Source organism: Ovis aries, chromosome 16, assembly GCF_016772045.2.
Source record: "Ovis aries strain OAR_USU_Benz2616 breed Rambouillet chromosome 16, ARS-UI_Ramb_v3.0, whole genome shotgun sequence".
Classification (NCBI taxonomy): domain Eukaryota; kingdom Metazoa; phylum Chordata; class Mammalia; order Artiodactyla; family Bovidae; genus Ovis; species Ovis aries.
Window position 1 is genome coordinate 22851114 of NC_056069.1, and position 22718 is coordinate 22873831.

General features: G+C 39.8%; 1 long non-coding RNA gene across 2 annotated transcripts in view; it reads left to right on the plus strand.

Annotated features, from left to right (window-relative positions):
• LOC121816805 (uncharacterized) overlaps nucleotides 1-22053 on the plus strand; it is a 60405-nt gene extending 38352 nt beyond the window's left edge. For both annotated transcript variants that reach the window (XR_009596715.1, XR_006056513.2), the window contains exon 2: nucleotides 525-22053. This is a non-coding gene — a long non-coding RNA (uncharacterized LOC121816805). The remainder of the gene's footprint in view (nucleotides 1-524) is intronic.
• Nucleotides 22054-22718: the final 665 nt, after the last annotated feature.

Consider the following 22718-nt stretch of genomic DNA (forward strand, 5'->3'; position numbering starts at 1 on the left):
TTTCATGTTTAAAGCATTTTATTTTATTTTATTTTATTTTATTTTAATTTTAAAATCTTTAATTCTTACATGCGTTCTGGTGCTGTCTTGAGGATATTGTATATAGTATCATGTCACATGCAGGCAGTGACAGTTTTACTTTTTCCTTTCCAACTTGGATTCCTTTTGTTTCTTTTTCTTGTGTAACTGTTACGACTGGAACTTCCAATACTGTGCTGAATAAAAGTAGTGAAAGGGGGTATCTTTGTCTCATTCCTAATGTTAGAGGAAATGCTTTCAGCTTTTCACCGTTGAGTGTGATGTTATTAATCTGTATTATGATAATCTGTAGGATTATCATATATGGCCTTTATTATGTTGAGATATGTTCCCTCTATACCCACTTTCTGGAGAGTGTTTATCATAAATGGATGTCGAATTTTGTCAAAAGTTTTTCTGCTTCTATTGGGATGATCATAAGATTTTTATTCCTCAGTTTGTTAATGTGATGTATGACATTGATTGATTTGTGACTATTTTTCCAGTAGTCATGTATGGATGTGAGAGTTGGACTGTGAAGAAAGCTGAGCGCCGAAGAATTGATGCTTTTGAACTGTGGTGTTGGAGAAGACTCTTGAGAGTCCCTTGGACTGCAAGGAGATCCAACCAGTCCATTCTGAAGGAGATCAGCCCTGGGATTTCTTTGGAAGGAATGATGCTCAAGCTGAAACTCCAGTACTTTGGCCACCTCATGCGAAGAGTTGACTCATTGGAAAAGACTCTGATGCTGGGAGGGATTGAGGGCAGGAGGAGAAGGGGACGACCCAGAATGAGATGGCTGGATGGTATGACTGACTCAATGAACGTGAGTCTGAGTGAACTCCGGGAGTTGGCGATGGACAGGGAGGCCTGGCGTGCTGCGATTCATGGGGTCGCAAAGAGACAGACACGACTGAATGACTGAACTGAACTGAACTGAACCATTCTTGCATCACTGGAATAAATCCCACTTGATTATGGTATATGATTCTTTTAATGTATTGTTGAATTTGGTTTGCTAATATTTTGTTGAGAATTTTTATATCTTTGTTCATCAGTAGTATTATTGGTCTGTAATTTTATTTTTCCTAGTATCTTTGTTTTTTATGTCAGGATGCTGCTGGTCTTACAGAAAGAGTTTGGAAGCATTCTTACCTCTGTGATTTTTGGAAATAGTTTGAGAAGGATAGGTGTTAACTCTTCTCTAAATGTTTGATAGAATTCACTTGTGAAACCAGCTGGCCCTGGACTTTTATTTGTTGAGGGTTTTTAAATTACTGATTCAGCTTCATTACTGGTAATTGCTCTGTTCATATTTTTTATTTCTTTCTGATTCAGTCTTAGGAGATGGTATGTTTCTAAGAATGTGTCCATTTCTTCTAGGTTGCCCATTTTATTGTGATATGTTATTCATAGTAATCTCATATGATCTTTTATATTCCTTGGTGTTAGTTGTAACTTCCCCATTTTATTTCTGAATTTGTTGATTTCGGCCTTCTCTTTTTCTTGATGAGACTGGCTAAAGGTTTATCAATGTTTTTTAAAATCTTTTTAAAGAACCAGGTTTTAGTTTCATTGATCCTTTTGATAATTTTAAGTCTCTATTTATTTATGCTTTAATCTTTATGATTTCTTTTCTTCTATTAACTTTGGTAATTCTTCATTCTTTCTTTTCTTTTTTTAGGTGTAAATTTAAGTTGTTTGTTTGAGATTTTCCTTATGTCCTGAAGTAGGCTTCTATTGTAATGAACTTTCCTCTTAGAACTGTTTTAACTTTATCTTCTAGATTTTGAGTTGTGTTTTCATTTTCATGTCTCCAGATCGAAACAAAAATTCTTCAGTGATCCATTAGATTTTAATAGAAAGTTGTTTAACCTCCATGTGTTTTTGCACTTTTTTCCCTTTTGATTTCTAACTTCATAGCATTGTGGCAAGAAAAAGAAGCTTGATTTTATTTCAGTTTTCTTAAATTTGCTGAGATTTGTTTTCTGGCCTACAATATGATCTATCTGGAGAATATTCCATGTACACTTCAAAAGAATGTGTATTCTGCTGCCTTTGGATGTAATGTGCTATGCATATGTATTAAGTATATTTGGTCTAATGTGTCATTGAAACCTAATTGATTTTCTGTCTGGATGGTCTGTCTATTGATATAAGTGAGGTGTTGATGTCCCCTACTGTTATTGTGTTAATTTCTCCCTTTATGTCTGTTAATATTTGCTTTATGTATTTGTGTTCCTATGTTTGGTGTGTGTGTATGCACACACACACACACACACAGCAATACAAGTGTTACACCTTCTTCTTGAATTTATCCCTTTATTGGCATGTAATGTTCTTTGCCTGTTGTTATAGTCTTTGTCTTAAAGTCTGTTTTGTGTGCTCTAAGTATTGCTACCCTTCCTTTCTTTTGGATTCTATTCACGTGGAATAATTTCTTCCATCCCCTCACTTTTAGTCTGCATATGTGTCTAGATCTGAAGAGAGTCTCTTGTAGACTGCACTGGTAAAGAATCTGCCCACAATGCAGGAGACCTGGGTTTGACCCCTGGATTCAGAAGATCCCGTGGAGAAGGGAAACGTTACCCACTCCAGTATTCCGGCCTGGAGAATTCCGTAGACTGTCTGTCTAGTCCATGGGGTCACAAAGAGTCGGACACAACTGAGCGACTTTCACTTTCACATATGGGTCCTAAAGGAAATCAGTCCTGAATATTCATTGGAAGGACTGATGCTGAAGCTGAAACTCCAATACCTTGACCACCTGATGTGACGAACTGACTCATTTGAAAAGACACTGATGCTGGGAAAGATTGAAGGCAGGAGGAGAAGGGGACGACAAAGAATGAGATGGCTGGATGGCATCACCAACTCATTGGACATGAGTTTGAGTGAACTCTGAACGCTGGGAGTTGGCAATGGACAGGGAGCCCTGCCGTGCTGCAGTCCATGGGGTCGCAAAAGAGTTGGGACATGACTGAGTGACTGAACTGAGCTGAACTGATATGAGTCTTACTTTTATTTCCATTCAGTCATTCTGTTTCTTTTGATTGGAGAATTTAGTTTATTTAAGAAATTATTAATAGGTATAAACTTACTGACATTTTGTAAATTGTTTTTAGGTTTATTTATAATTCTTTTTTGTTTCTTCCTCTTTTTTAGCTGTCTTTAGTGTTATGCTTGAATTTCTTTCACTTTTTTTTGGTGTATCTCTTAAAGATTTTTGGCTTTTGGTTACCATGACATTTAAAAAATAGTAATCCCTATATATATATGGATATATATAGAAAGAGAGAAAGAGGGAGAGAGACTATTTTAAGTTGCTCATTTTTAAATTTTGAACACATTTTAACAACGCTGCATTTTTACTCCTCTCCTCCCAAGATTACTAGTCTTTACATCATATTTTCATCTTTGTTTTGTGTATCCCTTAACTACTTATTGAAGATATAGGTGATTTTACTACTATTGTTTTAATCTTCCTACTAACTCTGTGTATAGCCATACATGTTTACTTTATTACCTCTCATGTATCTTTGCCTTTACCAATGAGCTGCTTCTTTCTGTAATTTTCATGATTCTAGTTGTGGCTTTTTCTTTTTCATGTAGAGAAATTCCTTTAACATTTCTTGTAAAGCTGGCTTGGTGGTGTTGAACTTTTTTAGCTTTTGCTCGTTTGTAAAACTTTTGATCTATCTAATCTGAATGAAAGCCATGCCAGGTAGAGTATTTTTGTTTGTAGTTTGTTTTAACCATTTTTAAAAAAAAATCACATTAAAGGTATCATGACATGCCCTTCTGGCCTTCAGAGTTTCTGTGGTAAAGTCAGTTGATAACCTTTGAATATTAATTTAATAATGAAATATAATTTGTGTAGTGAGACATTACACGATTTAACAAACTGGCTGCTTTATTCAGAAGATGGAATTCTTTTTAGGGAGAGAATTGCTTTTAAAAAAAAACGTTGTGGATTTTTTTCTGGAAAGAGAATCAAATATAATCTTTCCAAACATAATCTGGAAAGAGAATCAAAAGATTCACAGAGAACTAAATTGCTCTTTGAATCAAATAAAATCATTCTGGTGCTTTGAGGACTGAAGAAAATGGGAGTATGCCCAACCTGGGGCATATTATGAAGATTAAAAAAAAGCCCCAGAACCATTAGAAACCAGAAGACAGTAAGAGGCAGAATGTGATTTAAGTGGATCCTGAATGTGGGGTCACCAGTTTTTGCACTAAGAAGAAAATGATCCCAATTGCGGAGGTAGTATCTAATATCTTTAAAAATTGGTTACAGAGTATCTTACAGGGTGGAGAGTTGGGTTGTATTTGGAAAACAAACAAGCAAACAAACAAAATTCCCATTGTTTTTGTAACAAAAATACCGAAGAGGACCTCTATAGCACCCACCTTTCCTTCACTGTGGGAACTCTCTTGAACTACCACATCATCATATAAACATAGATAATAGTTCTATGTTTGATCCATTTACTCAGGTTGGACACTTTGCAATTCATCTGGGTTTACAGAAGTTTACAGAAGTCACACAATATAGATCTCAGAAGTTAGTATTTTCCTGGAAAAGCTTGTACACTGATGTGGTAGGCATTTTCTGAAATGGCCCTAACTGATCTCTGTCTCCTTGTTATTTACTCCCCTGTGCAATCACTTCCCCTTATGTGTAGGCTGAACCCAGTGACTTATTTCTAAGGGACCGAATGTGGCAAAAGGGAAAGGCAGTCACATCCAAGACTGAGTAATCAAAAACTGTGACAGTCCCTCATTCTGTCACCCCATCTTCTCTCTGACCTGCTCATTCTGATGAAGCAAGCTGCCATATTCTGACAACTGAGGACCCACCTCACCGAGAAACTAAAGCCTTAAACCCAGTAGCCCATGAGGAACTGAATCCTGCCAATTCAGTAAAAGTGGATCCTTCCCCCATTTGGACTTCCCTGGTGGCTCAGACGGTTAAGCGTCTGTCTACAATGAGGGAGACCCAGGTTCGATCCCTGGGTCAGGAAGATCCCCTGGAGAAGGAAATGGCAATCCACTCCAGTATTATTGCTTGGAGAATCCCATGGACAGAGGAGCCTGGTAGGCTACAGTCCATGGGGTCGCAAAGAGTTGGACACGACTGAACGACTTCACTTTCACTTTCCCCCATTTACCTGTGGGATGACTATAGTTCCAACTGACACCTTGACTGCAGTCTTGTGTGAGACCCAGAGCCAGAGGACTTAGGTAAGCCTCCCCCATATTCCTGGCCTACAGAAACTAGAATAATTGCACAACAACAGATATTTAAGACAAATGATAATTTTAATGACTACCGTTCCTGAGTGTTAACTACATGTGAGGCACCAAGTGTTTTGGCTGTGATTTCTCTTTTGAGTTTCATAATAATCCTATGAAGAAGAGATTCATGTGCTAATTTTATAGATGGGGAAACGAAGCCTTAGAGTAATTTGCCAAAATTACAAAGCTAGTAAGTCAGAATTTAAATCTGTGTAGTCTTATTCTAGAACCCAAATGCTTAAATGATATGCTCTGTTTGCTATATGAGCTGATCTCTTTCATCCTGAGTACATTTTCCACTGACCTGACTGCTTTTTCAAGTGGAACTATACTGCTGTTTTTGAGAAACTCCAAACCTGAGCCTGTGGTCACCTTGGAGATAGGCAGGCAGAAGGCAGAGAAGAGACCAGCAGCATTGTGTGAAAAGCATATTCCATACAGTTGTGTTCTTTGATTTGGAGCTGTGATTTGTCTTAGCAGTAGAAAAGTAGGAAAGCAGGCAAAAATCCCTAGAGAAGGATTGGGGAAAGAAGATGATCCGTTACTTTAGCTTTTATGACAGTGTATCAGATTGTGAGGATGAAAACAAATTAAGTTCTATCTGAGAGCACATTGGGCTTCCCTGATAGCTCAGTTGGTGTAGAATCCGCGTGCAGTGCAGGAGACCCTGGTTTGATTCCTGGGTTGGGAAGATCCACAGGAGAAGGGATAGGCTACCCACTCCAGTATTCTGGGGCTTCCCTTGTGGCTCAGCTGGTAAAGAATCTGCCTGCAATGTGGGAGACCTGGGTTTGATCCCTGGGTTGGGAGGATCCCCTGGAGAAGAGAAAGGCTACCCACTCCAGTATTTTGACCTGGAGAATTCCATGAACTGTATAGTCCGCAGGGTTGCAAAGAGTTAGACACGACTAAGTGACTTTCACTTCACTTCACTTCACTGAGAGTGTATTGTATTGTCTCAAATATATCTCATTTGAAACCTACTAAGAAAAAGAAAGTTATACTTAAAATATTGTGATGTGAAATGAGTATTGTGAGAATAGATCTCCTGAAGTGCAGGTGGATTCTTTACCAGCTGAACTACCAGGGAAGCCCCAAAACAAGTATTGTGCGAATAGCTATATTACTTTAAAAAGATATTTCAGAAATAGATTTTATCTCTTTTAATGAAAAAGTAGTTGTTACATGCTTGATATATAAAAACATGAATAGAGCAGTTGAGAAAATGATAGAAAATAAATATCACCCATAATCCCACCCATTGGCAGTAACCTGATTGATAGTTTTTACTGTTTTGTAACATGGTTCATCTGTTAGTTATGGACATCTTTTCACATCGATGACTAGGTCAACATCACTGGTTTTGATATCCTGCCGTACATATATTCCATTATTTATTAAAAATAATCCCCTGGATATTTAAGTTGCTTCCAATTTTCTGTAATAACTCCAGGACATCCTGTGTGTTTATCTCATGATTTCTTGATGTGAAAGAGTTGGGTCAAAGAGTTTGTGTATTTTAGATTTTTATAAGCCTTGCCAAATTGCCTTCCAGAAAGGCTGTACCAAAATTAATTCCCACCAACAGTTAATGAGTGTGCCCACTTCCTACACCCTAACCAGCAATGAGCACTAGCATTCTTTTAAACCTTTGCCCATCTGATAAGCAAAAAATAGCATCTTGCTTTAGTTTGCACTCCTTTAATTACTAGGCAAATTAGGCATTCTTGCTTATTGCTCGTTTGTGTTTCTTCTCCTCCATCGTATTGTTAAAATTCTTTAATTAAAATTGTTATAAATGCAGGAATTTACTACTTTCTCTTTTCCATATGCTGCATTTTACCCCAGTATTTAATCTTTCAACTTAATTCAACAAAATCTTAATTTTGTTGCTTGGTTTCTTGTTCTGTTAACATTTAGAATTTTTATGTCATCAACTCTATCCATCTTTATATTTATAGTTTCTGACCTTGTCATGCCTGGAAGGGTCTTTCCTTCTGGCCATATTTTACAAAGTCTGAATGACCATAAGATGCAAACATTTTGAGGTGGATTTGGAAAACAAAATGTGAAAGATAATAAATTATAAAACTACTCTTCACTCTAGTAGTTTTCATGTTTCCCCCAGGGACCTCTTCATTTGCCATAACTTTGATTAGTGACATTTAAAGAAAACACCTCAAGAACTGTCATATATAATATGTTGACTAGAATACACATACCTGTGTAAAGTTCAATGTTTCTCCTTGGCTACATTCTTCAGTAACAAAAATTAAGTAAATAAGTTATACATAAGTATAATGGTTTATCTCATTATAATTCTAGTAACAAAAATATATTACAAAATGACTTATTTTCATGTTATGTTCAGTACATCGTGAGGTTATTTCACACATTATTTAATGTTTATAGTAACACTGTAATCTGACTATTATTATCTCCCTTTTACAGATGAGGATACTGAATTTCTGAGTGGTAAATGACTTGGCCAGTTTCATACAATCAAATGATGGCAGAGTCAGGACTCAAACTCATATCTCTTAAATAAAAATTCAGTGCTCCCACCAGCTATCAAAATAGTAATTATGATCTTTTTAGCTGCTGGATGGAGTCAATGGCAAATTCAGAATTTAGTTGCTTTTCTGGAATTTTAACAACTTTGATCTTACACAACAGCTTCTTAGGTTTTAACCTCAATTTGGACATTGCAGCAGATCACATATGTTAGGCTATGATTGCTGTCCTCTTCCTGAGTGGACTGTCTATAATGCAGGTAGCTCCTTTATTTAACATACTTATTCAGTGAAACCGTCCATTCTTTGGTGTGTGACTGTCCACTGTGTTTCTGTAGTGGTAGAGCAGGTTGGCAAGCACTTCCTTTATTGACAAGGTAGAAAGACCTATCTTGGAAGATCAAAGTTGGCATATGATTTTACATGTGAAGCATCTGCCTTTATAGAGTTGAAAGTATTGGAAAGCACACAACTATTTGGTCTGAACACATGCCTTCCCATATGGTGAATTCTGCCTGGCTTTCTCCTTCTCCACCCCTCCCCACCAGTGCCTGCCATCTCAATTCCCCTTCATCATTCATTCATTCATCTATTTGTTTATTGTACATCTGCTGAACATCTCCTACATGCCAGTCACCTTGCTCATTGCAGGAGAAAAAAGGTGGATAACGTGGCTTCTCTGTTCTTGAGGAATGAGGCAAAGCAGCCAAAGCTTAAATAATGTATGAGATCAGCCTTGCTGGTGTTAGGTGCTGCTAATATTACACCAGTGGCCTTACACTGAACAACCCTAAACTTCCATTTGTCTACCAAAGTGGGAAGTCCAGACTTCCCCAGCATTTTCTTTCCCCTAAAATGCCCAAGTATCTCCAGAGTATTTCCTGTTTCAGAAGGGTTACATTGTATGGAACGCTCTCACGTCTTTCTAATAAATTTAGAACTTCGTTTTGATACATAGAAGAAATTTGTGGATGTTGGATTGGAGCTATGTATCCAAGAAATGGGCCACATTCTGTGCTCACAACCAACCTTGAAACAAGTAGCCATTCACTTGAGCCACCAGGGACACAAAATAGTCAGTTTCCTTGGTGGCTCAGACAGTAAAGCGTCTGCCTACAATGTGGGAGACCCAGGTTCAATCCCTGGGTTGGGAAGACCTCCTGGAGAAGGAAATGGCAACGGACTCCAGTATTCTTGACTGGAAAATCCCATGGATGGAGGATCCTGGTAGGCTACAATCCATGGGGTTGCAAAGAGTCGGACACGACTGAGCGACTTCACTTCACTTCTGTTTTCTCTGTGCCTTGCTCATTGATAGAGCAACCCTCCCTGCAGTCCTCACCTCTGAAGAGCAGAAACTTTATTCCTTCCACTAATTTCACTCTAAACAGGGACAGAACTCGTACAGAAACCCAGGTGCACATTTTCTTCCTGGGTCAACTCCCTGACTGACCCCAGTGGCCAGTGTCAGCTTGGTCCTATCTAGTGGAGCTAGGTTAGGCCTCTCTGTGCTTGAGAGTCTAGCCCAGTTTCCTCAGTCCCTAAAAAATCCCTTTGCCCTTGGGTTTGCTGCTTCTTACCCCAGGAGTTGCTTACTCCCTGATGAATGACATAGAAGCATGTACTCCCTTCAGAGTGACCTACCTTTTCCACCACTGGTGTGTGGTATCTTCCCCACTCCAACAAGCAAGAGCAACGTACATTGAAATTAGCCTATTACCACTAAGTCTGGAGTATTTATTCTTACCCATGATCACCTCTTTATATTTCAGTGTGATCCATGTTAACAGAAACACAGTCTGTCCTTCACAGAAGAGATAGGGTTTAAGTTGACTCTTAAAGGATGAGTGGGTGTTTCCCAACATTTCTTCATATCCCAGCAGCAGCAATGGGGACCTCCCAAAGAGAAGGGGCAGAGGATAGGAAATTGTATTAGAGAATCCTCCTGCTCTTGCTGTCACATCTGAGCCTTGACCTGTTGGAATTGCTGTAGCCATTATGTCTTTTCCTACATGTTATTGGCTGTCTATTCTCCAGCTTGAACTTTGGTTCTCAGTCCTACTCTGTGATTGAGTGGGGCCAGTGAGAGTCACAAAGTTTAGCAATAAAGATCATATCTCATCTGTGTTCAAACGATTTCCCATCCCCCTAGAATGAAATGCAAAGTTCTTACATGATAAGGCACTTATCTTCCTCTCTGATATCACCTTTTATTACGTTCCCCTTGCTTCTTAGAGTCCAGTCACACTGATCCGCTTGTTGTTCTTCCTGCATGCCAAGCATGTTGCCTCCTTCTAGCTTTTGCACTTTCTATTTCTATTACCACTCTACCCCTGAACCAGTTTTTCTCCTAGGTGTCCATGTGGCTTTCACATATCATTAAGTCTTGGCTCAAATGCCATTTGCTGAGATGGGCTTTCTTTGACCACCCTAACTATAATGACTTTCCATCTCTTTAGCTTGGTTTATTCTTCTCTGTGTTGCTTATTGCTGCCTGATATTAAATGATGCATCTGCTTACTTGTTTGTCTTTCATCTTTCTATCTTATTAGACTGTAAGCTCCATGAAGGGGGTGGCTGCCTTTTGTATTACTGTATCCTCAGCACCTAAAATAGTGCCTGACACATACTAGGTATTTAGTAAATATATGCTGAGTAGATAAATGAATAAATGAAAGAATCTAACTCCAATCCCTTGAGAAAAAAACCAGGGTACAGGGCAGAGAGACCTTGGCCATAGGAAGAGAAAACCAAGAGAATATGCCTTGCAGTTCTGTCCCTCAACCACAGGGGCAGAAATGATCATTTATTGGCTCCAGAAACTTAACTGGCCCTTAGTGCAAGGGACCCAGGGAACAGTTCATTGCACAGACCTTAGCTTTTTACAAAGTGGCTTTCAGTGTGCTTCATATAGTCTAAAATGAAGCATCAGTTTTCACACTATGGTTTGTCAAAGGCATGAGACCAGAGCAGGAATATTGCCAGGTCCCACTGTATTCAAGCTAAGGTCTCCATGCAAGGAAAGTTTGGGAGTAAGGATTTAGATGTCCAAACCATTTCATTTTGAAAGGATGACTTTTCTCTTGTTCAGACTTTCCATCAGGTTAGAACTTCCTGAGCCATGAAGAGTTTCTTGCTTAAGCCTGACTGCTCCTTGTTGGCACTGCAAAGCTCTTGGGAGTCTCCCTGCCACTCATTTGTAGGAAAGACCTGGGGCCACTCTTCCAGTTCGCTGCATACCAGCTGCCCTCTCCGGACTTGGGTTTCCCTGTGAGCGCTCTGTACAGCCCCAATAACTTTCTGTGGTTGGAAGTCCTGTTTACTGCTTACTTGCATTCACTGTGTACAATAAATAGAGTGGGGCCCTCGGGGCCAGTCATGCTCCATTAGCTATGTGATTTGACAAGAGGGTGGGTGAGACTGGTTGGACAGCACGGACTTGGGTAACAGGAGATAACGCATCCCTTCCCCTCCCCTGAGATGCGATTTCAGTTGTTCCCACAGTATGTTTTCATTGTACAGTAGACGCAAGAGCTCCAGCTAGTGTGAGAACTGAGGCTGAATAAGAAAAACACAGTGATGGCACTGTTCCTGCGGGGCTCCCATGCTATTTTCTCAGCATTAAGAGAACCCAGCAATATCTAAACAACTGACCTCGTGGTGTGTTGGTAGGTTTGCACAATTCCCGAGGGTCATGTTAGCCTATACATTTCAAGGGGAAGATCAAGAGGGCTTTGGAAAAAGCAAGACTTGAGTGTGTTTAAGACTTGAATTGCATGTACAGTCTCCCTGAGCCAGAGAACAGTTGCTGAACTGAGGCCAGGCACAGTTAAGATATGCTGAAGTCACACTGACTGAAGCAGCTCAACTCCTAGCAGCATATAGAAGCTGTTGTTGTTGCTGTTGTTTTGGTTTAGGATATGTTTGTCGGAAATATCCCTGGACTCTTCAGTGTGTTGCATCAGCATCTTTGTTGCTTTGGAAAATATTAGCGAGAGTTGCTCAGTTGCCTGTCGGCAGAGAGCAATCATTCCTCATCAGCTGGGGTGGAGTTCCCTGGTGGCCTTTTTTTTTTTTTTTTTGCCTCATCCACACAGTATTCCCACATCTCCCTTCTCGTGTTGTAATCTCTCTGGTAACATTAAGCCTGTGGACTTTTCTTAAGTTTTTGCTTATAAAGACAGTATTTAGAAATTGTTTATAAAGTTATTTTTAGTGGAAACTCATGCAATAAGCTCCAGTTGTCACCTTTCCAAAATTCCAGGAAGCTCGAAGGGCATTCTGCTAAAATTACAGGGACCAAAGTCAGGGCAACTCTTCTCTGGGGTGATGGCACTACCCTTGGCACTGCCACCAAGCCTGTTGGCCACCTCCAAGACCGCTGAGTAAGGCTCCTCCACTCTGAGCCACCTATTGATTAATGAGCTGGATCAAGAAGTAGATATTGTATGAGGCAGAAACCCTGTCTATTTTGACCAGAGCTGACAACCCAGTGCTTAGCACAATGGTTGTCATATAGTAGGTGCTTAATAAATGTGTACTGAGTGAATGAGCAACTCCATCTATGAACTGTCCCCTTTTGATTACTGATGGATTTGAGATCATTAATAGCTGTTTCTCTTGCTGTATGTGTTTGTTTCTCTTGGTTACAAGGATATGATCTTCTAACACTGTCTTCAGGGATAAACAACACAGTGGTTAAAGTACAAGCTCTGCTAATCTATGGTGTTAGAAATCAGTTGGGGTGGAGTGAGCAGTGACTGAATGGAGCCATAATAATGGTAACTTTCTGGAAATGATGTGGGTGTGTTCACTTTGCGAAAATTCGTCAAGTATACACTTTGAGCACTGTTTTGTATCTGTGTGTGTTACTCTTCATTAAGAAGTTTGTTTTCTTTTTCTTTACAAATTTAGACTTTGGAGCTAATTGTGTAAGTTCATATCCTGGCTCATCCATTCATTTTGTAGCTGGATACCTTGTGACAAGTTACTTAACATTTCTGTGTCTCACTTTCTTCTTCTGTAAATCAACAATACTAATATGTCTATATTGCAGGATTGTTGTGAATCAAAGAGTTAATCCACAGTACTCAATAAACATCAATTGCTATTGGTTATTACTTTTCAGAAGGTGAGATATTTCAAACCTGGTACAATCAAAGTGAAGTGAAGTGAAAGTGAAGTCACTCAGTCGTGTCCGACTCTTTGCGACCCCATGGACTATAACCCACCAGGCTCCTCCGTCCATGGGATTCTCCAGGCAAGAATACTGGAATGGGTTGCCATTCCCTTCTCCAGGGGATCTTCCCAACCCAGGGATCGAACCCAGGTCTCCTGCATTGCAGGCAGAGGCTTTAACCTCTGAGCCACCAGGGTACAATCAAAGACTTGGAAAATATCACTGGGGGATCACTGGAGTACTCCTCTCCCTCCAGGCAGGACCATTTCTAATTTCTCAAGATCTGTGTACTTCTTAATGGTTTCTTTTCATATATTTGCTTTTAGTTACCCACCAAGTAAACAGACTCTAGAGACTGAATAAGGTTTATGATCCACTATAATAATACTTGCTTTCCACATTTTTACCTAGAGAAGCTCTATGAATCACAGAATTGTAGAACCAGAAAAGGTCTTTGAAAATACTTGATCTAAAAGGTCTTAGGAAATACTTTAATTATCATTAAATAAAATGAAAATTAAAACACAGGTCCTCAGTGCATTTTATGTGCTTTAAGTGCTCAGTAGTCACATGTGGTTACCATTCCTGACCGTGCAGATGCAGATCGTTTCCATCAGAGCAGGATGTTCTGTTGGCTAACACTGCTAGATCAATTTTCTCATTACATACGTGAAAGCACTGAGGTCTAGAGAGATACGATGATGATACCAAAGTCACACAGCTTGCTCAGGACAGATTTAGACTGCAGTTTAGATTTCTTACTCTCTATGCCAAGGTAGTTTCTATTTGGCCACGATGATACCTGCAGTTCCACAGCACTTCCCCTCTGGTGGTTAGTTTGTAGGAGGTATGTATTATCTATCTGTTATTTCTGGGGACATAATTGTAGTGACTCCATGTCCCTGAGTTTGAAGATACAATCTGTTTCTGTTTTACCAATTGAGAACTATTTCCATTTTAGAGTCTTTCCTCCTAAGAATCCATGGGGTATATAGTCATTCACACATAAAGCACAGCAGACCATAGTTAGTTAATAATCACCAGGATTTACTTGGCATTTATTATGTGCCAGTCACTTCTTCTAAGCACTTCACATTCATCTGAAGGATGTAATTGAAAGAGTATGTTGTATGCCTAAGGTTTGTATGCAAAGATTTGAACCTCAGGCAGACATCTCTCGAGCCCCTGCCCTTACCCACTGTACTTACTGAGCAGCTGCCCTGTGGAGAGCATTATATACAGTCTTGATGAAGGCTGAGCATGGTGAAAATGTCCTGTGCTATGTGCTATGCTTAGTCGCTTGGTCGTGTCTGACTCTTTCACTCTGTGACCCCATGGAATGTAGCCTGCCAGGCTCCTCTGTCCATGGGGATTCTTCAGGCAAGAATACGGGAGTGGTCTCCCACATTGCAGGCAGATTCTTTACCGACTGAGCCCCCAGGGAAGCCCAAGAACACTGGAGTGGGTAACCTATCCCTTCTCCAGGGTATCTTCCCAACCCAGGAACTGAACTGGGGTCTCCTGTATTGCAGGTGGATTCTTTACCAGCTGAGCTACCAGGGAAGCCCAGAAATATCCTAGCTTTCCAGAAATCAGTAGTCTAGTTATGGGCTGGGTGTGGGAAGAGAGAGTAGCACATCCATGCACGTGATTTATGTATACTTTTAATATTTATAGCCACACAAATACTTGTGGACTTGGCCTTCTGCATGTCTAAATTCACTCCCTTTCTTCTCTCTCTCTTTCTCTCCCTCTTTTTTTTTTTTTCTTTTGGTGAAATATCAAAACCCCCATAGCAAACATCTTCAGTGATAAATGCCCTTCAGTTGACAGTTGTTCCCAGAAAGTCTGCCTTTACTTAGGTCTTCTTAAGGACTCTAATTCATCTGGATGTGCTCCTGAGAAGCCGTCTTGTTGACTTGCCAGGGTTGGAAGTGAATGATGGGAGGGGAGCGGAGGGATCACTTAAAGTTTTGATTGTAGTTTAAGCTCCCCACAGGAGTTTCTTAGGAAGGTCCTTGAGTTAAGTGTGTTTGTGACAAGAAGGATCTTTGCACAGATTCACTAAACATGAATAGAGGATTTTTTTTTTAAAGGAGTAGATAGATTTAGCAGTTGGTTTCACAGTTTGGCAGCAATCATTTTCAATTTCTAAAAAATATCCTTGCCCGCACTTGCTAGTGAAACCACATTGGCACCCAGCAAGCAACAGCAGTATTTAAACATGCTGGGACTGGCACCACTGAAACAACAACAGAGAGGGCTTTAGCCTCTCAAAGCCTCCTGACTGTGCTGTGTAGGGTCTCTTCCAAGATTTCAAATACTGAATGGATAATGTCCCAGGTTGCAATTACCACTGTGAATTGGTCCAATCATATAATGCTACTATCAAGATACTAGTAGGATATGACTTTTATTATTCACATTCCATCTACTTTGAAATTTGAATTGAAATTGTTTGTGCTAGCGTCTTCTGCATTTGGGGAAAAGCCTCAGCTGAGGTTACTGATAATTCTCAGAATGTGTTCTGGGTCATGGGTGAGTGGGACAGAGCTTCTGAAGAAGCCTCTTCCCCTTACCAGGAAATAGCACCAGGTTAAGCTGATTGTTCAACATACACTGCTCTTTCTTGTCTCTTCTTTTTTTAGGCTAGAAGGTAAATCTTGCTGGTTGTTATAAAGAAACTGAGGATTGGAGTAGAGGTTGCTAAAGCAACTGACCTCCACTTAGCAAACCCACTAGCTTCCCTGACACTCACCACTCGCTTTGCACAGGATGCTATCGTCCACCTCCTAGCAGCTAGAAGGCTTCTAGCAGCTAGAGCTCTGGTGTGCTCAGTACTTCTGCTCCTACCAAGATTTAATGAACCAACCAATTACCTGATCCTGACTGTGCTAAATATGAGAACCCCAACTGTTCTCTTGTAAATTCAGAATCCTTTATTTTATTTTCTTACTTTGTTTCATTTGCTATGTTAGGGAGAAAGCTACTGGACCTAGAAAGTGGCACTGACTTAGGAAAGTCCCAAATTATCAGGAGAAGCAAGACAGACATTACCCAGCAAGTGTGGCTAAAGAAGAATCAGCCTAATTGTCAGGCTGAGCCAGGAAGATGATGCTGGCTGGGTATCCGCTCAAAAGGAGGACAGAGGATATCAGTAAGAGCATGGGTGGAAAGGAGGGTCATTATAAGAACCCAGAGACACTGGGATGGAGTACCAAAACTGGTCAAGGCACATGATTCAGAACTGAGCTTGTAACAGGATTGTGTGGGTTGGGATGCCCTTTGCTGGGGATGTTCCACTTAGAAAAGGCTGAACTGTATGAGCTAACATATTGGCCTCAAGGACTCACATCAGCAGGACATTTAGGGTGTACTTGTCGGGATATCTCCAGTATGCATATTGGTTGGCCTGAAACAGCAGACTGATGGTTTGGTGTTGTGTCCACTGTTTGGGGGGGTTAAACTACAGAAAGTTCCATGGTGGGGGTATAGTATTCAATCCTAGAGATTTTCAGAGGAGAGAGAATCTTCAGAAACATGAAGAACAACAGTCATTGTTTCCAGGGAAGAAAATAAGGGAGGAAAAATGATGATGCCGAGATAAAGAAACCAAAGAGTGGTCCTTAACCTTTGTTAAGGTTTGGATTTCATAAGAAATGGAAAGATAAGCAAATAACTGAAAAATTGTCCCAGATAGAAAATCTGCCCAAGGGTCTTAAAAAGGCTTGAGTTAGAAGCCCATGGATGAGTCCCCAGAGAGATAAGAAAGCTGGGAGTGCCTCTGGATAGAGCTTCAAGCAGAAGCCAGAAGGAATCCAGCCCAAGGATAGTCTCTTCCTCTTGAGCCTCCCCAAGTGAGGTGGGGACAATGGAAAGACTGGAATTGCAAAGCAATGACAGCTTTTGTATAATTAAAATTTTTTGTAGTAGGAGTACTAACTAAAAGTTGGGATGCTATATATTAGTTCCATGATTGTGTGTTGCCTCAAAGTTCTGATATAGGGCTTCCCATGTGGCTCAGTGGTAAAGAATTTGCCTGCCAATGCAGGAGACACAGAAGACATGGGTTCTACCCTTGGGTTGGGAAGATCCCCTCGTATAGGAAATGGCAACCCACTCCAGTATTCTTGCCTGGAAAATCCCATAGACAGAGGAGTCTGGCAGGCTACAGTCCACGGGGTCCCAAAAGAGTCAGATACAACTAAGTGACCAAGCATGGCATAATTCTGATATAAGAGACTATGTTAGGTAAATCACTATTTCTTAAGATTAAATATCTAGGAAATGTAAAGAAAAAAGGAGAGGAGCCAATATAAGTTCAGTATCCTCTTCTGTTCAAATTCTGCATTTAGGCACTAGCAAATGGTTCTAATTAAAGATAAACATTAGATTAAGATAGATTAGATAATAAAACTTTATTAGAATCACTAGTTTCTCAAGTAAATAGTAGGATGTGAGTTTCCACCTACATGCAAATTCTACCCTTTAGCTTTTAACCTAGTTCTCTGAACATGAGAAGAGTTAGGTGAAAATTTTACTGAGGTCAGACTAGGGACCAAGGCTCAAACAATGCTTTTTGCCTACTGCAGTATGTAAAGAAGCATAATTTAAGTCAATAATTAGCATTTTCAATAGAAGTAGAAACAAAGTTACTTATTTTATTAACTGTTCTTTGCCTTGGGTGCTAATGAGTTCTAATGGTTTTAACTGGGGGTATAAAAAGTGTGAAAAGTTCACTTTAGACTTATCCATTAAGACTTGTTCAGTGGCTCAGTTATGTCTGACTCATTTTTACTCCGTGGACTGCAGCATACCAGGCTTCCCTGTCCTTCACTATCTCCCTGAGTTTGCTCAAATGCACGTCCTTTGAGTTGGTGATGCCATCCAATCATCTTGCCCTCTGTGGTTCCCTTCTCCTCCTGCCTTCAATCTTTCCCAGCGTCAGGGTCTTTTCCGATGAGTCGGCTCTTCGCATCAGGTGGGCAAAGTGTTGGAGCTTCAGCATCAGTACGTCCAATGAATATTCAAGGTTATGAAGGTGAAAAAGGAGAGTGAAAAAGCTGGCTTAAAACTCAACATTCAAAAAATGAAGATCATGGCATCTGGTCCCATCATTTCATGGCAAATATATGCGGAAACAGTGGAAACAGTGAAAGACTTCATTTTCCTGGGCTCCAGAATCGCTGTGGACAGTGACTGTAGCTGTGAAATTAAAAGACACTTGCTGTTTAAAAGGAAAGCTATAACAAACCCAGACAGTGTATTAAAAAGCAGAGATATTGCTTTGCCAACAAAGGTCTGTATAGTCAAAGCTATGTTTCTTCCAGTAGTCATGTCTGGTTGTGAGAGCTGGACAATAAAAAATGACTGAGCACCAAAGAACTGATACCTTTGAACTGTGGTTCTGGAAAAGACTCTGGAGTCCCTTGGACTGCAAGGAGGTCAAACCAGTCAGTCCTGAAGGAAATCATCCATTAAGACTATAGTTAAAATATTTTGAAGACGTGCATCTACAGATGATTCTGACCTGCTGCAGTTCCTCTGTCAGCCATATTGTTTTGCAAACTGCGTTTCTACTTGCTTATCACCTTATCTCATATTATCCTACCAAAGGGGAACCATGGGGACTGTTAGGAATTTATGTTTTACCTTCCGGTCCCTGATGGGATAATGGAATTCTAGGGAAGAGAACCATAAAAGAAAGCACCTATCTTTCTGAAGAGAATAGAAAGCCTTCAGGCTTGTGAGGGTGACTCATTATAGACAAGAGCAATTAACGGGTGAGAATGGGAGAGACTAGAGGGAACGATCAAACAGGCATAGAGGAAGAGTGGACATGCTTTCCTTGCCTAGAGACCCCTCTGGAGGGTCTGATGTGGAAGAACAGAGAGATAGTGAAGAAACAAGGCACTGAGCGACGTCCTGGGCTGGAAATGGAGCTCAGGGATAAAGCAGTTGCAGAGGCTGATGCTGATGCTTGTGCCTGGGCAGGATGTGAAAATCCTTGGCCCTTTCTGAGGTTGTGTGAGACTCAGGCAAGGGTGGCTATATTTGTTGGCATGATAGAGACTTAGTGATTGCTCTTTGGATTTTCTGATCATTAGACCTCCTTCCACAGTGCTGTGTTAGCTCTGGGGCTGACCAGGTAGCAATGTTTTGGTGGATAAAGCTCCACGCATGGTTTCGAGAGAGGAGGGAGTGGTTTCAGTTCTGGAGGTTCTGTAGCTTTCTGGGAACTGGGGCTTCATCAAATACTTTACTAATTTCTTCTGAGTCTTTCACATGACCTTTCCAAGGGCATGGTTTTAACTAAACATGAGACGAAAGCTAATTGGGCTGTTTTAAAGTAATTACTGGGCAGAATCACTAAGGTTTATCTAGCCATTATGTCATTTATACAACATGGCTAGTGAGCTCCTGCTCACAACTCTGAGAAACGGAAGAGGGACTGTGTCTTCTCTGAGGCCACTTTACGAGCTCAGACCACCCAGACATTCAAACACACAGAGAATTAAAATATTTAGGGCAGATTTTGACACAGTGAACCCTGTTCAAGCAACACAATCTTACTTGTGTTTATACTGACGAAAGCCCTCCTTTTTACTCCATCCCCCCCCCCCCATTTCCTAAAGTGCATCATTAAAATGACAGAAATTGGCTTAGCTTGAAACCAAGGCTAGACCTTTAGAATCTTTGATTTGCAACCAGAATTAAATAAAGCATTTTTACTTCCACTTAATATAAACATGATGTTTTGCCTCAGCTCAAACCAGATCTATCTTCCTTTTCAAAAGCCTTCATGGACACAGTTATGAACAGTAAATATGTGGGTGTCTTAGAATGTCGTGTCCTGTTGTACTTGTGGGTACAGATCTGCAAGGCTTTTACCCAAACTGAGATTTATCTTATTAGAATGTCAGCTCCTCAAGAGACTGAGTCTTTTCAATCGCATTGTGTCTAAACTGACAGTTATTTTTTCTTATTTATTTATTTATTTATTTATTTTTTAAATTTTAAAATCTTCAATTCTTAGAAATGATAATTGCTTTACAGTAGTGGCTTGGTTTCCACCATATATCAACATGAATTAGCCATAGGTATACATATGTCCCCCTCCCTCTCGAACCTCCCTCCCACCTTCCACCCTTCCCCAAGCCTCTAGGTTGTTACAGAGCCCCAGTTCGAGCTCCCTGAGTCATACAGCAAATTTCCATTGGCTGTCTATTTTACATATGGCAGTATATATGCTTCCATGCTACTCTCTCCATTCACCCCATCCTCTCCTCCTTCCCCCTCGCCCATGTCCGTAAGCCTGCTTTCTATGTCTGCTTCTCCACTGCTGCCCTGCTAACAGGTTCATCAGCACCATCTTTCTAGATTCCGTGTATGTATATATATGTGTGTGTGTTAATATATTTGTTCATGAGAAAGGAGCGGAAAGTGGGAAAAGAAGGTGACACATGAGTATGATACTCTAGATCTTTGACAGCATTCATTGCTCTTTTCCTGCTCCTTAGACAGATTAAGACCAGCTTTCCCAAGTTCCCTCCCTTCTACACTCTCCAAGGCTGGAGACTGTCAGGGAGCAGAGGAAGTCAGAATCTCAAGATGGAAGATGTAGGTTTGCTTTAGAATAACCTTCTGATTCTTCCTGACTGACCCTAACTGTGGCTTTATTTTTTAATCAAGACTCAGAAATTGCTTTATGATTTTATAGACTAATTGCCTCAATAGAAAAGTTCCCTAAATGAAAAGTATTCAAAAAGCTTTTGAATAGGCTTCCATTCTGTCTTTGTTTTCCAGAGAGGCATTCAACAATGAGAAGAAAAACAACTCAGTGGAAACCTTGCCTTAGTATTCTTGTCCTTGTCCCTCAGTTGGTGACATGGAACATGTTCTCACCTTTATTAAAAGGAATCTGTTGAGGATTCATGTGAATATGTAGATAAAGTAAGTCCTTGTAAAACCTATAAAAATGTTAGAAAAATATTACACAACATAGTAAAAGCATAATATTCTCATGGTTGCAGAATATTAGTTTCCATAAATGGGAAAAAGATATTTCACAGAATAAATGGGTTGTTTTTACCTAGTTGCCTAGGTATGGACAAAACACACTGCCATAAAGGAGTGCCAATTTCTTCTCTGTATTCCCACATCATTTCGTCAGCTGCTGCCCTTAGCTCACCTGTGTTGAGTTACCTGTGTAGGTCTGTCTCACTTACAGATTACTGAGGGGGAACTCATGTCTGCTCTTTCCTACTGTCTAAGTAGCAGGGAAGTCCAGCCTAATATAAGCATAGTAGATTCTTGTTAAAAGTTTACTGAACTGAAGCAATAACTTCTTTGTTAATACTGTGGCTCGTTAGCTCAGGTGGACAGCATGGTCTGCGCTCGATGCTGGACAGACTTGCTATTCTAGGTGTGTTGATAATTTTCTTCAGTCTATGTGGAGAACAGTGGATTTGGTCACAGCTTCTATAATTCCCTGGGGATAGCTTCAAGTGGATTCTGAAAATCAAGTAGAGATATTCCTTCACCCCTACATTTATTTCTGTATTTAATAAAATAAGTACAGAATTATGAAGCAATAGCTGTGACTTAACCTTTGCATACTTTTTATCATCTGTTTGAGTTTGCTCTTTTCTTTGATTTTTTAAAATAAAATTTCTTAGGAGGATCACAGTTTAATGGGAGAATATTTAGAAAATGTAGAAATGTATAATAAAGATGAAAGAAATCCTATTTGTAAATATTGTGTAAATATTATTTAGTTTGTTATATTTTCTTCAAGTCTGTTTATATGCATATGCAGTGTTGGGCAACACACACACTTGCTTTGCACCCTGCTCTTTTTATTTAACATTTCATCATAAGGATTTTTGCATGGAATTAAAAACTTTACAACTGTGACATTTAGTAATGACAGTTGAGCGCTGGTACCATATATTACTGGCATTTCCTTGTTAATAGACATTGGGATTTTTTCTACTTTTTGGCTCTGTAAATATTTCTGTAATAAAAAAATTTTTGTTTGTATTTTGCTTAATTTCCTAATGATGGATTCTCAGAAGTAAAATTGCTGAGTCAGGTTGCATGAATATTTTTAGGGCTCTTGATACATGTTTCCAATTGCTTTCCAAAATGTTTATCAAATTTTATTACTGCTAACCAGAATGTATTCTAAAACTACAGTGGTATGTAGAGGTTTTGAAAAATCACTCTGGACTCTCATTGTGAAATTGTTGAGTACAACTTCATATATAAGAACTCTTTCCTGAATCCTTCCAATAAGATTCTGGTCCTAAAACCCATTAGTTAGCTATTTAGTTAGTTAATCATCTACTTTTCCCCCCATCCATTGATTTGAATTTAAAAGGGAGGATTTTGCCATAAGTTTATCAAATGCTTGAGTTTATAAGAAAAAGGACTCCTAAAGAAGCTGTTTGGTCCACTGTACAGTACTAGGGAATTGCAGGCATATGTGTTTCTTTCTCTCCAATCACCATAGTATTAGCTCCTGAATTAAAAATCTAGAAAAAAAAAATTCCCCTAGTAGCATTCCACTTTGAGATCTTTGGAAGAACAATCCATCCATACAGATAGTGGTTTTGTTTATTGGCATTATAATCCAGTAAAGTCTTAGTAAAGGAAAAAGGCCTAGAACTTTTTTCATCTCCACATGTTTTGCCAAGGTATTTAAG